This window comes from Schistocerca gregaria, chromosome 2 (genome assembly GCF_023897955.1).
Source record: "Schistocerca gregaria isolate iqSchGreg1 chromosome 2, iqSchGreg1.2, whole genome shotgun sequence".
Lineage (NCBI taxonomy): Eukaryota > Metazoa > Arthropoda > Insecta > Orthoptera > Acrididae > Schistocerca > Schistocerca gregaria.
In genome coordinates, this window is record NC_064921.1 from 140,759,074 (window position 1) to 140,771,423 (window position 12,350).

Consider the following 12,350-nt stretch of genomic DNA (forward strand, 5'->3'; position numbering starts at 1 on the left):
TCCCTCTGTGTTTTGAGTGGCTTTAGGAAAACGAGATCCTCGTCTGTAATCGCAAACATTGCGTGGGTTACTAAAGCATTGGCAGATGAATGAAAGACATAGCGTGGTGAGTGCTCGGTTGCTACGTAACGAATGTCAACTAGGAAGTCCCGTTTAAACGGACGGTGTTTCCGACGTTTTTTTGGAACGTACGCTGCAAGCAATATCGTGCTTGTGAATGCCAGACGCTGTTATACTAAAGTGCACTTGTAAATGCATGGTGTAACAAATGTCAGACGTCGCTCACGACTCAACGCACACACCTGACATTGTTGAGAAGGTGTTTGAACATTGTAGGATCCGGAGTGTTACAGAGGTTAACATATCTTGGACAAGGGGTAATTTGGAAAAAATATAGAATTATACAGAATATTCCATGTTTATGGATTGTAAAACCTGACGACTACACAAACAGAAGTCTGAAACAGACATAAAGGCTGTTTGACGTGAGTACACACAGGATATCAATACAGTCTGTTTCGAGCGAAGGATTCTTAAACCAGCCAACCTCTAATACCATTCTTTCTTAAAACCAATAAATGTTTTACTTGCAAACATCCAACTCCGCCCTCGCCCCCGCGAAGGAATTTTTGTGTATCTGTCTGGGTCTAGAGCAGATCTCATTTTCAAGTATGAGAACGTTTCGTGAATGTTTGCATGACGTTACCTGAGGTGGGACGTGGGTATCAGCCCGGTATTTACCTTGTTGGAAGTGGATAACCGCCTAAACACCACATCCAGGCTGGTCCGGAATCGGGGATGCGACTGAGTAGTTTCTTTTATCTTTGAATCTAGCAAAGAACTTTCTCGGCCCAAGTACCAACCTTTACGTACATGTCTTGGCCCTCTTATTTCATAGACTGCTACGGTCGCAGGTTCGAATCCTGCCTCGGGCATGGATGTGTGTGATGTCTTTAGGTTAGTTAGGTTTAAGTAGTTCTAAGTTCTAGGGGACTGATGACCACAGCAGTTGAGTCCCATAATGCTCAGAGCCATTTGAACCATTTTTTTCTTATTTCATAATTTCTTCTAGTGCCTTTAGCAAAATTAAAATGTATGGAGTACAACGAAAAAAGTTAAACCCAACCTAATTTTATTCTTTGACCGATAATTAGCCACGGAAAATGTATCGTGCATGTGACGACCATGAACTGCATTACAAATGGATGATTTTGCTCTTATTAGTAGTCATAGTCACGGAGAACTGCACCTCCTCCACCTCCCCCTCCCATGAATAGGGAAATAACGCTTATTGCGTTCCATGCTTCGTATACATTGGAACTTAAGAATTCTTCTTCATGAGCAACCTATATTGAAGACGTTGTGAAACTGCATAATAAAGCATTGCATCAGAAAAGTATCGCTCAGTAATTAATATTTGGTTTTCTGACTGTTCTCTATTGGACTGTTCTCTATTGGACTGTTTCGGTAAAAGTGTCTAGTGCCTTTACGGAATTATTCCGTAGTCTGACGTGTATTGCTGGCGTATAGCGAAACAAAGACTGGCCCGGAAATAACGGTGCCTTTGCCCCGACTTACCGCTGTTGGTTGCTGCTTATCGACGAATGTCAAATGGTGCTACGCCAGTGATGCAGTAGAGTTTACACAGTGACCTATGAGGCTGACTGCATAGGACAATATGGCTTATTTCGTCAGTTGTTTTGACGTAGCAGGATGCAGTTCACAATGCCTTTTCGGCTCAGCTTAAGAAAGAGGAGTGGCAGTTGTCGTCGCAATACTTAGTTGCTATACACTTTTTACGAGTTAACTTTTCTACAGTATTATTTTTAGCAATTCCTTTTGATCTTCTTGTAAGCCACGGTGCGATTCAAGTTTACATTCTTGTGTCTTAGTGTAGTAATGTGTTTAAGTAGGGATCATTACCTAGTTACCTGCAAGGTTCTGGATGTACAGCTTGATTTGGAATACACATGGCTGCTTTTTGTATGGCATCAAGTGAATGTTTCTATAAGACAGCAGAAGACCAAGCAGGTTTCTATTGAAGCTGGTACATGGGTATTGCATTTTTAAAGAATTTTTTGATTCACTCTATCGTAAACTGCCGCGAAGTATGTTGCAGATGCTGTAATTTCTGGCATTTCAACGCCGTGCGTTGTTCCGAGTCCATTACAGTACAACTAAGTATGCTGAGGAGATAACATTCCAGATTGGGACAGATTAACAAATATCGTAAGATCTCTCAATGGGAATGTAACCGTTTTCAGTTCCATTTTACGTGGAGAGGGTATGCATTTTTTCGTAAAATGTGTGCGCTTCTAGGCTTATATGTGACTGAACATAACATACATTGACGGATAATCTGAGCAAGGCGTTCTGCGCCAGTTCATTCGGTTTAGACTGATCGATGGATACGGTGTTACCGAGAAGCGATAATTTTCAGTGGTAGGGAAACAATATTGTTTTGCCGTTCTTGAATAAGGGGAGTAAATATTAATTGTACAATTTGAGTACCTTATTCAGAAGCTTTTGAAGTAATTTCATTAAGTTAATCCTGTGGCTGCAGCTACAACACTGCATGAATATTTGTTTAACTCTTCGAACAGGTCATGGTAACTTTATTCATAGTGTACAATTATAGCTGATTTGCGTTTATTCAATACATCAGCTATTCGCCCTCCACTGCAAACCTTCCCCACGCACTCAAACTGCCCTTATCCGCTATTCTGACATAAACTGCAAATAATTTTGTCGAAGTTTTAAATAAAATTAATTTGTAGGCAGTCATTCAATCTTTGATGCTAAGTGAGCATTAAATCTTTCTTTAGCATCATCTTTATTTCGCGGACTATGACATAGTTGTGAGTCAGATGTGTGCGTCACAGATTTTCTGATCACCAAAGAAAAAATAAAGCAATCATATTGGAACTTAACGACAGTTTTCGTGCTTTTCTAATTAAAAAAAAAACTCTTCAAAAGAAATTTGGTCTTAGATAATAATGTGTTGTTCTACACAGTGTACATCAAAACTCTTCTCTGTGTGTTGTCATCATCTGTTGCCCCTTTAGTTATAGTTAACAGCCTTATGTTCAGACTACCAAAATTTGAAAATTTCCCTAAAATCGTTAAAAGAAGTGGGCTCGATCAGTTTACGACAGGAACTGAATGTAGACTCAACTGAGTAGGGAAAAAAGCGTTACTGCCTCCCATGCCTCGTATACATTGTATCTGATGAATTCTTCTTCATGACCTACCAATAATGAAGACGTTTTGAAAGGGCATAATAAAGCATTGCTTTCAAACAACCCAAAAAGCACCATATTAGCATCGGAATCACACCGAAGCTATTAGTTACTAGCTGGGCGCATGCCTTAATAACTTAAAACCAGGAGTTGGAAGAACGCATTCTAGTTCTGTTTTGCGTGTTTCAGTATTGTATGATAAAATGCTGAAAAGCAACATGAAGGTACGACTTAACTATACAGGAAGTGTCACTATATATCGTTTGTCGCTTGAAAAAAGCATTCGATAAGTTTGCATGGAAACAGGAGCCAAGCACAAGGGCATGACAATGGTACGGAAGTTACAGAAACAGATGCCGGCAGTGAGATGTGGCGACCGTCAGAAACATGCGAAGATTAACTGATGGTAAAGTCTTTCATATGCACATCGAAAAAAGTGAACTGACTTTTTACTTATTCTGCCACTGGTACAGAGAAAGAAAACTGAGTAAAACCTTTGTTTAGAATGAGAACTGGACACTTGAAGTCAACGAGACTGATTGAAGAATCCGAAACGTTGTTTCAGAAGGATGCCCAAAATCCAAGGGACAGCTAAGATGTGAAATACAGTTTTATTTCCAGAGAATTAAAAAAAAAACAAAAAAACAGGGATGTGGAAGATGAGGACGACAAGAAACATTTGGATGGAGCACATTCTTTGACATGCAAGCCTCATCCGTACCGTATTGGAGAGTAGTGAAAAAGCAAAAGGCAGACCCAGAACAAACGCACATCCGGCACATAATACAGGACTTCGACTCTATCAAATTTTTGGAATTGAGAATGATGACCACCCAACACGTTGCTTGGAGAGCAGCCGCGAATCAATCTTAGGATAAGGAACTTAAAAGAGCAAGTGCCCATTTTTAGTTTGAAGTCAGCTTCTTGCGTTTGTAGTAAAATAGATGTTGTATTAATCGCATATCATTCGTAACACCTGGCAGGATACCATTGCGCATGCGTTTGAAATTATTTAAAATGGTCTGTTATCTGCAGAATTGTTGTAAGCATAGCCCCCGCTATTTACATGTATCTGTACTTATCCGGCCTGCTTAATTTTTGCGCTTTCAGTTCTTATCGTAGATAGTAAGGCTGCAACGGCATTTCTGCATCAGTCCCTCATTAAGAGCATTTTGTAATTTCCGAAGAAACGGCATTGTGAGCAGGTAATGTGACAAGAAAACTTCTGCTATGTCGGAACGATTTAATTATGAGTGGCCAAATGAACTAGGTTATTTTGTTTCGGACTACATACGTACAGCTAGACGTTGCGAAATTTGTATCTGAAAAATCCCAAGAGAACAAATGCTTACAGGCAGCAGTAAATTTTGCTACAAATGGTTGGTAGTTCTTGACATATTTTAGTAGGAAGTGTAACGCCTGAGCGTGGTTCAAATGGCTCTGACCGCTATGGGACTCAACTGCTGTGGTCATTAGTCCCCTAGAACTTAGAACTACTTAAACCTAACTAACCTAAGGACATTACACACATCCATGCCCGAGGCAGGATTCGAACCTGCGACCGTAGCAGTCGCACGGTTCCTGACTGCGCGCCTAGAACCGCGAGACCACCGCGGCCGGCCGCCTGAGCGTGGCCTATACTGTGTAGCCGACTTGTGCTATGCGATATGTTGTTAACTGCTTCCAGTAAATTTTTGCGGCTATTTTGTGAAAATCGGATAGTTTCAGTATTATGTATAATGTGTGTAACGTGGGTGTGGTTCTACATTCATGCAGAAAAAGTAACTAGTACTCTGCACATGATGAAACGCTGATTTTTAAAAAATCTCTAAATTTGTTTGCATTGTAAACGTTTGCAAAGTTCTTTGCGACAGCAGAATTTGATAGTATGCACGAGCACGCTTGCTGGCTGAGTCTGCGCTCCCATGAGAGCGGCAATGTTTCGGAAATAGCTACAACCCTGCTGGGGGCGGCTAATAAATCGATAGTGGTGTCACCGGAGGGCGATATTGGTGTCGTCGCCGATAGTTATCAATTAGTGCCGTTCGCTGACCCATGCCCATATGTGGTAAGGATACCATCGTTTACACTCCATTTTGAAAATGAAGCAGTTTATTTACGCTGATCCTGATGCTTAGTGATTTCGCTGTATTGGTAGCTGTCATTATTTTTCATACCCTAAGAAAGCCCATTCATAAGTCTGAAATCACTACTTGTCTGATGGTGCATTATCCTGCCTCTTGATGTTCGACCCGGGTACTTAAAGAAGCAAGACTTACTGGTCACTATATAGGAGAACACTAATCACTTAGTGATCTAAGAGATGAAAGAAGAATCGGAATTTTTACCGTTACTTCGCACATGGCTAATAAAGGAAGGCGAAATACTTGGGGCACCGTAACACTAGCTTATCGTTCGGAACATATACTTTACTTGCCCCATGATATAGAATCTGCTTGCTTGCAAGAGGCAAGTCCTCCAATGTGTGTGGCGCATGATTCACAAGGGATGTCGTTAATTGGCGCCAGCTGCTGCATTCCGACGCCTAGTCGTAGAAGACATTGTTCGTTGCCGATATTGCATAGTATTGGTCACTGTGTTGTACAATACATCTTCTTGGCGAGTATAAGCTTTCGAAAGCGGCATTGCCATCTACCTTATTAGTAAATTTTGTTGTTTGCACAAACGACGAAACGAACTCATAAGGTAGGCGGTAGTGAAGGCCCGAAGGCTTTATGGTTCAAATGGCTCTGAGCAATATGGGACTACTTCTATCAGTCCCCTAGAACTTAGAACTACTTATACCTAACTAACCTAAGGACGTCACACACCCATGCCCGAGGCAGGATTCGAACCTGCGACCGTAGCGGTCGCGCGGTTCCACACTGTAGCGCCTAGAACCAATCGGCCACCCCGGCCGGCCCGAAGGCTTTATACTTGACAGTTTAAGACACAGTGGATCTGGAACAATAATGAATTTAGCTGTTAGCTCTGCTTTTTACATACTGTAGAGGTGGAATCTACGAAGGGCGTTTGAAAAGTCCGTGCAAAATCCGAGAGGTGGCACCACAGGCGCGTATCGAGGTCATGTTTAGTTAGTAGCACACCAAGTTTCAGCCATATTTGTTTATTTCTTTGTGTTAGACATTCGTGTGAATCAAGGAAGTCGAGTGATTGTCAAAAAATGGACGAAAAACAATTTCGTGTGGTGATTAAATATTACTTTATTAAAAGCAAAACGCCTAGGGAGACTAAAGAGAAGCTTGATAAACATTACGGTGACTCTGCGCCTTCGATTAGAAAAGTTTATAAATGGTTTCAAAATTTTCGGAGTGGCCATATGGGCACAACTGATGCTGAACGTTCTACACGCCCAAGGTTCGTGAGATTGCTAGTGCTGTGGGCATCTCGAATGAACGGGCGCATAATAGTTTGCATAAACATTTGGACATGAGAAGGCTATCCGCAAGGTAGGTTCCGCGATTGCTGACGCTTGACCAGAAACGGAATCGTGTGAAGTGTTGCAAGTATGGTTTGCAGCTTTCAGGAAGAATTCGCAGGACTTCAAGCGTCATTTCGCCAATGTGGATGAAACATGGATACATTACTATACTCCTGAGACCAAACAACAATCTAAACAATGGATTACCAAGGGAGAATCTGCACCAAAAATGGCGAAGACCATTCCTTCGTCCGGAAAGGTTATGGCGACTGTCTCTTGGGATTCGCAAGGGATAATCCTCATCGACTATCTGGAAAAGGGTAAAACTATTACAGGTGCATATAATTCATCGTTATTGGACCGCTTAAAAACCTAGCTGCAAGAAAAACACCGGCGAATGGACAGCAAAAAGTCTTTTTCCATCTCGATAGTGCACCAGTACACACCTCAGCATTTGTGGACGCAAAATTAATGGAAATAAGGATTCCAATTCGTTTCACATCCCCCCTCCAGACTTGGGGTCCCTAGGACTATTATTTGTTCCTCAATTTGAAGAAATGGCTGGCGGGACAAAGATTTTATTCAAACGAGGAGGTGATTGCATCAACTAATAGCTATTTTGCAGACTTGGACAATTCCTATTATTCAGAAGGTATCAACAAATTAGAGCAGCGTTGAACGAAATGTATAAGTCTAAAAGGAGATTTATGTCGAAAAATAAAACAGGTGTACCCCAAACACGAAAGTAGTTTTTATTTTGGCACGGACCTTTCAAACGCCCCTCGTATATGAGCAAAGATCTCTCATCGAAATCGTTGTGGAAAAAAATCAGCAGTTTGTTTCGAATCCGCACTTACTCTTTAAAATATGATGGTAGATGCCCACCTTTGCGAAATAGTTTTTTCCCCCTTATGAAATTTTGTTGGGTTATTATCCAAGTAGCAGAGGCGTCTTCAAGAGACATTTTACTAATTTTCCTTAGTATCATCTGCGGGCGTTAAGTTTACTAGTAGGAAACCTATCGAGACGTTGTACATACGGCTCCATTATTCGGCTGATAACACGGACGATTTCATTAGCGAAATTCGCTTAGAAAGATCGGAGCTTAGTTTACTGTATGTTGGCGGCAGATCGTTTTGAGTTCATCCATCCACCCCAAAGCATTGGTGTGTTTGGAGCGGTTCCTACTCATTAGCTTTGTCGGACTACAGATGACATGATAATCTGACGAATGACATTGACGTACAACTTGTAATAGGTTTCCGTTTAATGGGTGTAATTAAACACTATACACACAATCGAGAATATATATCTTTTCGGTCATCCTAGTTCAGACTATGAATGACTTTCGTGGATTCTTGTAGCGAGTAAATGAATGTTATTAAGGCAGAGCTTGGGCGTTATTGAAGGGAATGTGAGCTCAAGTATCTATTACTGCTACGACGACGACGACGACTTGATGTTGATTTCAGGTGGTTTTGGGAATGTCGTACTGAAATTTCTGTCACTAGCATATTAATGCTTGGAGAACTTTTCCTGCTATCAGCAGGTACTAATTCAGGATAATACCTCTTCGTTCAGAAACCGAGATGTAAGGTATTAGACTCAAATTGAGGAGGGAGAGGTACGACATTAAATCTCCGCCCTGCTATCTTGATTTAGATTTCCTGAGGTTTCCCTGAATCACTATATGCGGCTGCCAGAATGTCTCCTTTGAATAGGAAACGACCGAGTTCCTTCTCAAGCCCAGCCCCACCCAAGTATCTGTTCAGTTTCACGTGACCTCGTCAGCGGATGTTACATCCTAATCGTTTTTCATTCCAAGTGGAAAAGTGATATAAAATTTGATGAACAGAAAATTTCGTTTTAGTATAAAATTTAAAAAAACGAAATAATAAAAATTTCGCAGAATTCTCTATGGGATTTGGAGGGCACCTCGATTAATATGAAGGAATCAGCATATTATTGACGTGGAAGGAATTCAAGGAAACCACCAACAATCCTCTCTGAGTATTGGAGTTAATTAGATGATGTTAAACTGAGATAGTTTATAGGTATGTGTACGGTTGATTCGTACACTTTCGTCGAGTGCAGCGTGCTTAATATTTTACTGTCGCATGTTGTGATACTTCACAGTTTATTCCATGGCGGTTAGAGGACCTATTGAAGGGGCGTCCCAAGCAATGGATTTCGTTCGGAATGGTAACATGTTACCTGGTGGTGCTGGAGCTGCTGCTGCTACTTTCCCGTTGGCACAACGATATCTCGTAAGCAGACGCAAGGAAAATCTCCGGAGTAATCGCCGGGTCTCCGCGGGGGCCCGCATTCCGCCGGTTGTAACTCTATCCTCTTAATTTCCTGCGCGCAGGAAGCGGCGATGCGGAAAGCTGATATCCCACCAGCCGGGGGCCTTTGTCGCCGCCGGCGATATACCTTTCGGTGAAAGAAAAGGGGAGAGGCATCTGCTGTCCTGAGGAAGCGCCCTTCAGGCTTCGCCGTTATGAGACCCGTATATTTCACCACAAATCATCTTCAGCGATCGAAAAGCTGGACCTGACGGCTTAGGGTCACACTGCTCACTGTTAACAAAGGTCTGCGCATACGGAATAGATTGTCACATATGTGAGTAGTTCGAAGACTTCATAAACCTACGGCGAGAGAAGGGTACCGTCAGATGTGCCCTAGGCAAGTGTAACACGACAGCTGGCGTTCTCTGTATACATAAACGATCTGACGTATAAGGCGAGCAGCAGTCTGCGAGTGTTTGCTGATAACACTGCTGTCGGTAAGTGACTGGAAGGATACAGGATTACTGGGATGAAATTTGTTTTATAAATGGCAGCGTACTCGATATGCAGATAGAATTCAAGTTAAGGCAAATGAGTAGGAAAAACAATCCGGTAACGTTGGAGAGCAGTATTAGTGCTGTGCTGCTTGATACAGTCACTTCTAGTAAATCTCTAGACCTAAGAGTCCAAAGCGACATGAAATGAAACGAGCACATACGGTCGGCTCTAGCGAAAGCCTGTGCGCGACTTCCTGTTATTGGGATAGGTCTTGGAAAGTGTATCTCATCTGTAAAGGAGACAGCGTACAGAGCACTTCTGAGAAATATTCTTCAGTCTGCTCGAGTGTTTGGAACACCCACGAGGCCGGATTAGAGAACACGTAGAAGCAATTTCGAGGCGTGCTGTTAGACGTGTTATAGGTAGGTTCGATCAACAGGCAAGTATTGCGGAATTTTACGTGAAGTCAGACGGGAAGCCCTTGAGGGGAGACGACGTTGTTTTCTCGAACACCCTCTAAAAACTTTAGTGAACCGGCACTCCCCTTACCGATAGAACGTAAAACAGTTCTAGTGTCACCAACATAACATCTCCCGATATGGGAAGACGAGATAAATCTGGGCACACACTGAAGTATATATGTATACAGACAGTCGTTTCACCGTCCCTCCATCTGCAAGTGGAACAGAGAGGGGAACTGCTAGCAGTAGTAAAAGATACGCTACATCATGCACTTTGTGATGGCTTGCGGAAGGTGTATCTAGATGTTGGTGTTGTATTTTATCCACAAGCAGCCAACATTTTGCGCGTAATTCGTTTACATCTGATATAGTGCTGTGTACGAAATTACTTAGATAACCACATTTTTTCTGTCCACCAAAGAAAAGATAAATATTCAGTTTTTTACGGTTTTTCAAGACACCGACAGTAATATTCTGTAGTGGTTTAGTACGAGCGTTCAGTCTCTTCGTTGTACATTTAACGGGGCAGTGAAGTGTTTCACGGGAAATTGTTAGTTTTGAAGTCACTAGCATGACACGTTTGCAGGAAAGATTTCCGTATTCGTCCCTCTCCCTCCCTCGTCAGACACAGGTGTCAGATTTCGCTAGATGTGCTAGTTTAGTAAGTCTCATTCTGTTCTACAGTAAGCAGTGATACAGATCCCGTATCACTGCGTCTTCTATCGTGAATAACACTTTTTTGAACCGTTGTAGTTGGCACGGAGAATCTGCGATCCACCTAGTAACCATCTGCTGCGGGAAATAACGCGAAACAGATGCTCTGATGAAGAAACATAAAACGTGACGCCCAGCTGCCTGCCTGAACAGCTTTCCTGAACGCCACCGTTCTGTTCTGGATCATGTGTGTGAAATCTGTCTGGAACGGCCGCATCATTAAATTTGGTGCATCTTATAAAACTCAATTTCATGCAAGCGCATTTATTGTACTTGCGTAGGACGTACGTTTACTTCAAATAGCGTACTAATAATCGTCCATTTAAAGCACGGAAATTACGGCACCAACAGAAGAGTGAACTGAAGCTGCCCTGCTGATCCGTATTATTTGTCTAATTTATTCATTGCACTTGACGCTTTTATTATGATCGAAAGAGGAAACTGTTCAGAGGTGGTTTTTGAACAGTACTTCTACTAGAACATTTAGACACAGGAGAGACTCGATGGTGTATTCGCAAAACCATTCTCCTTCAAAAATGCGGCTGGTGCCGGCGGAGGTTCGAGTCCTCCCTCGGGCATGGGTGTGTGCGTTTGTCCTTAGGAGAATTTAGGTTCAGTAGTGTGTAAGCATTTCGACTGATGACCTTAGCAGTTAAGTCCCATAAGATTTCACACACATTTGAATATTCCTTCAAAAAAATTATTCAAATGGCTCAGAGCACTACGGGACTTAACATCTGAAGTCATCAGACCCCTGGACTTAGAACTACTTAAACCTAAACTAAGGACATCACACACATCCACACCCGAGGCACGATTCGAACCTGCGACCGCAGCAGCAGCGCGGTTCCGGACTAAAGCGCCTGGAACCTCTAGGCCACAACGACCGGCATTCCCCTTCAATGGACTGCATACCAGTGTGCTTAACTGGACACTGCCGCTATGAATTGTGGATACCAGTGACGTTTTGAGTGGTAATCGTTATGATTTATTTGATACAGATGTCTGTAGAATCTGTATTTTGTATTCGTTCTCACTGTCTGAGATATGTTCGCACACTTTCCTGTGTACAGAAAATTCGTACTACAAAGAACATTGCTCGTGAGCCCTAGGGGCCATTCTCTTATTCCCCTACTTCGTTAATCACTCGTGGTTTAACACTTCAGCCCACGCGCACCGCTCTAGCACACTAAGAGACTTACAGACCGAAAGTTTACCGCAAGCGATGAAGTGCAGCAGAATGTTTCAGGGATTCCGCGGGCTGGCTGCGGTAGTCCTAGCCCATGCCCGATACAATTTTCGACAACAGTGAGCAGGTGAATACCGTTTACACGGCACCAGTGTAACATTCACCTACTCACTCGGCACAGAATCGAAGGCGCGCGTTGAGTGAGAATCATACCGGAGCGTGGTGTTTTTCGAACTGGACATGTTTGTAGAGACGTTCTCAGGTTGATACCGTATATTTATGAGCCGTAAGAAGTACTTGTAAAAATTTTAATTCTTCTTTAGACGATGAGTCTCATTTTAAGGAAAACCAAATTATGTTTTCTCGTGTGTCCGAAACCAATTAATGAGATTTTGTATTTGGACAGTTGCTGACGATTGGATGGATAGCGAAATAAGTCAATAGGAAAGTTGGATTGGCCTGTAATGCACTTGGCAAACGAACGAAAGTTAGAATGAAGATTCCTACGTATCTGAAACG

The 12,350-nt window shown here is 42.4% G+C and overlaps 1 protein-coding gene across 4 annotated transcripts in view; it reads left to right on the forward strand.

The window, feature by feature from the left end:
- The window catches only part of LOC126336522 (serine/threonine-protein kinase mig-15), a 327,805-nt gene that overhangs the window by 67,727 nt on the left and 247,728 nt on the right, over positions 1 to 12,350 (forward strand). The window lies entirely within an intron of this gene.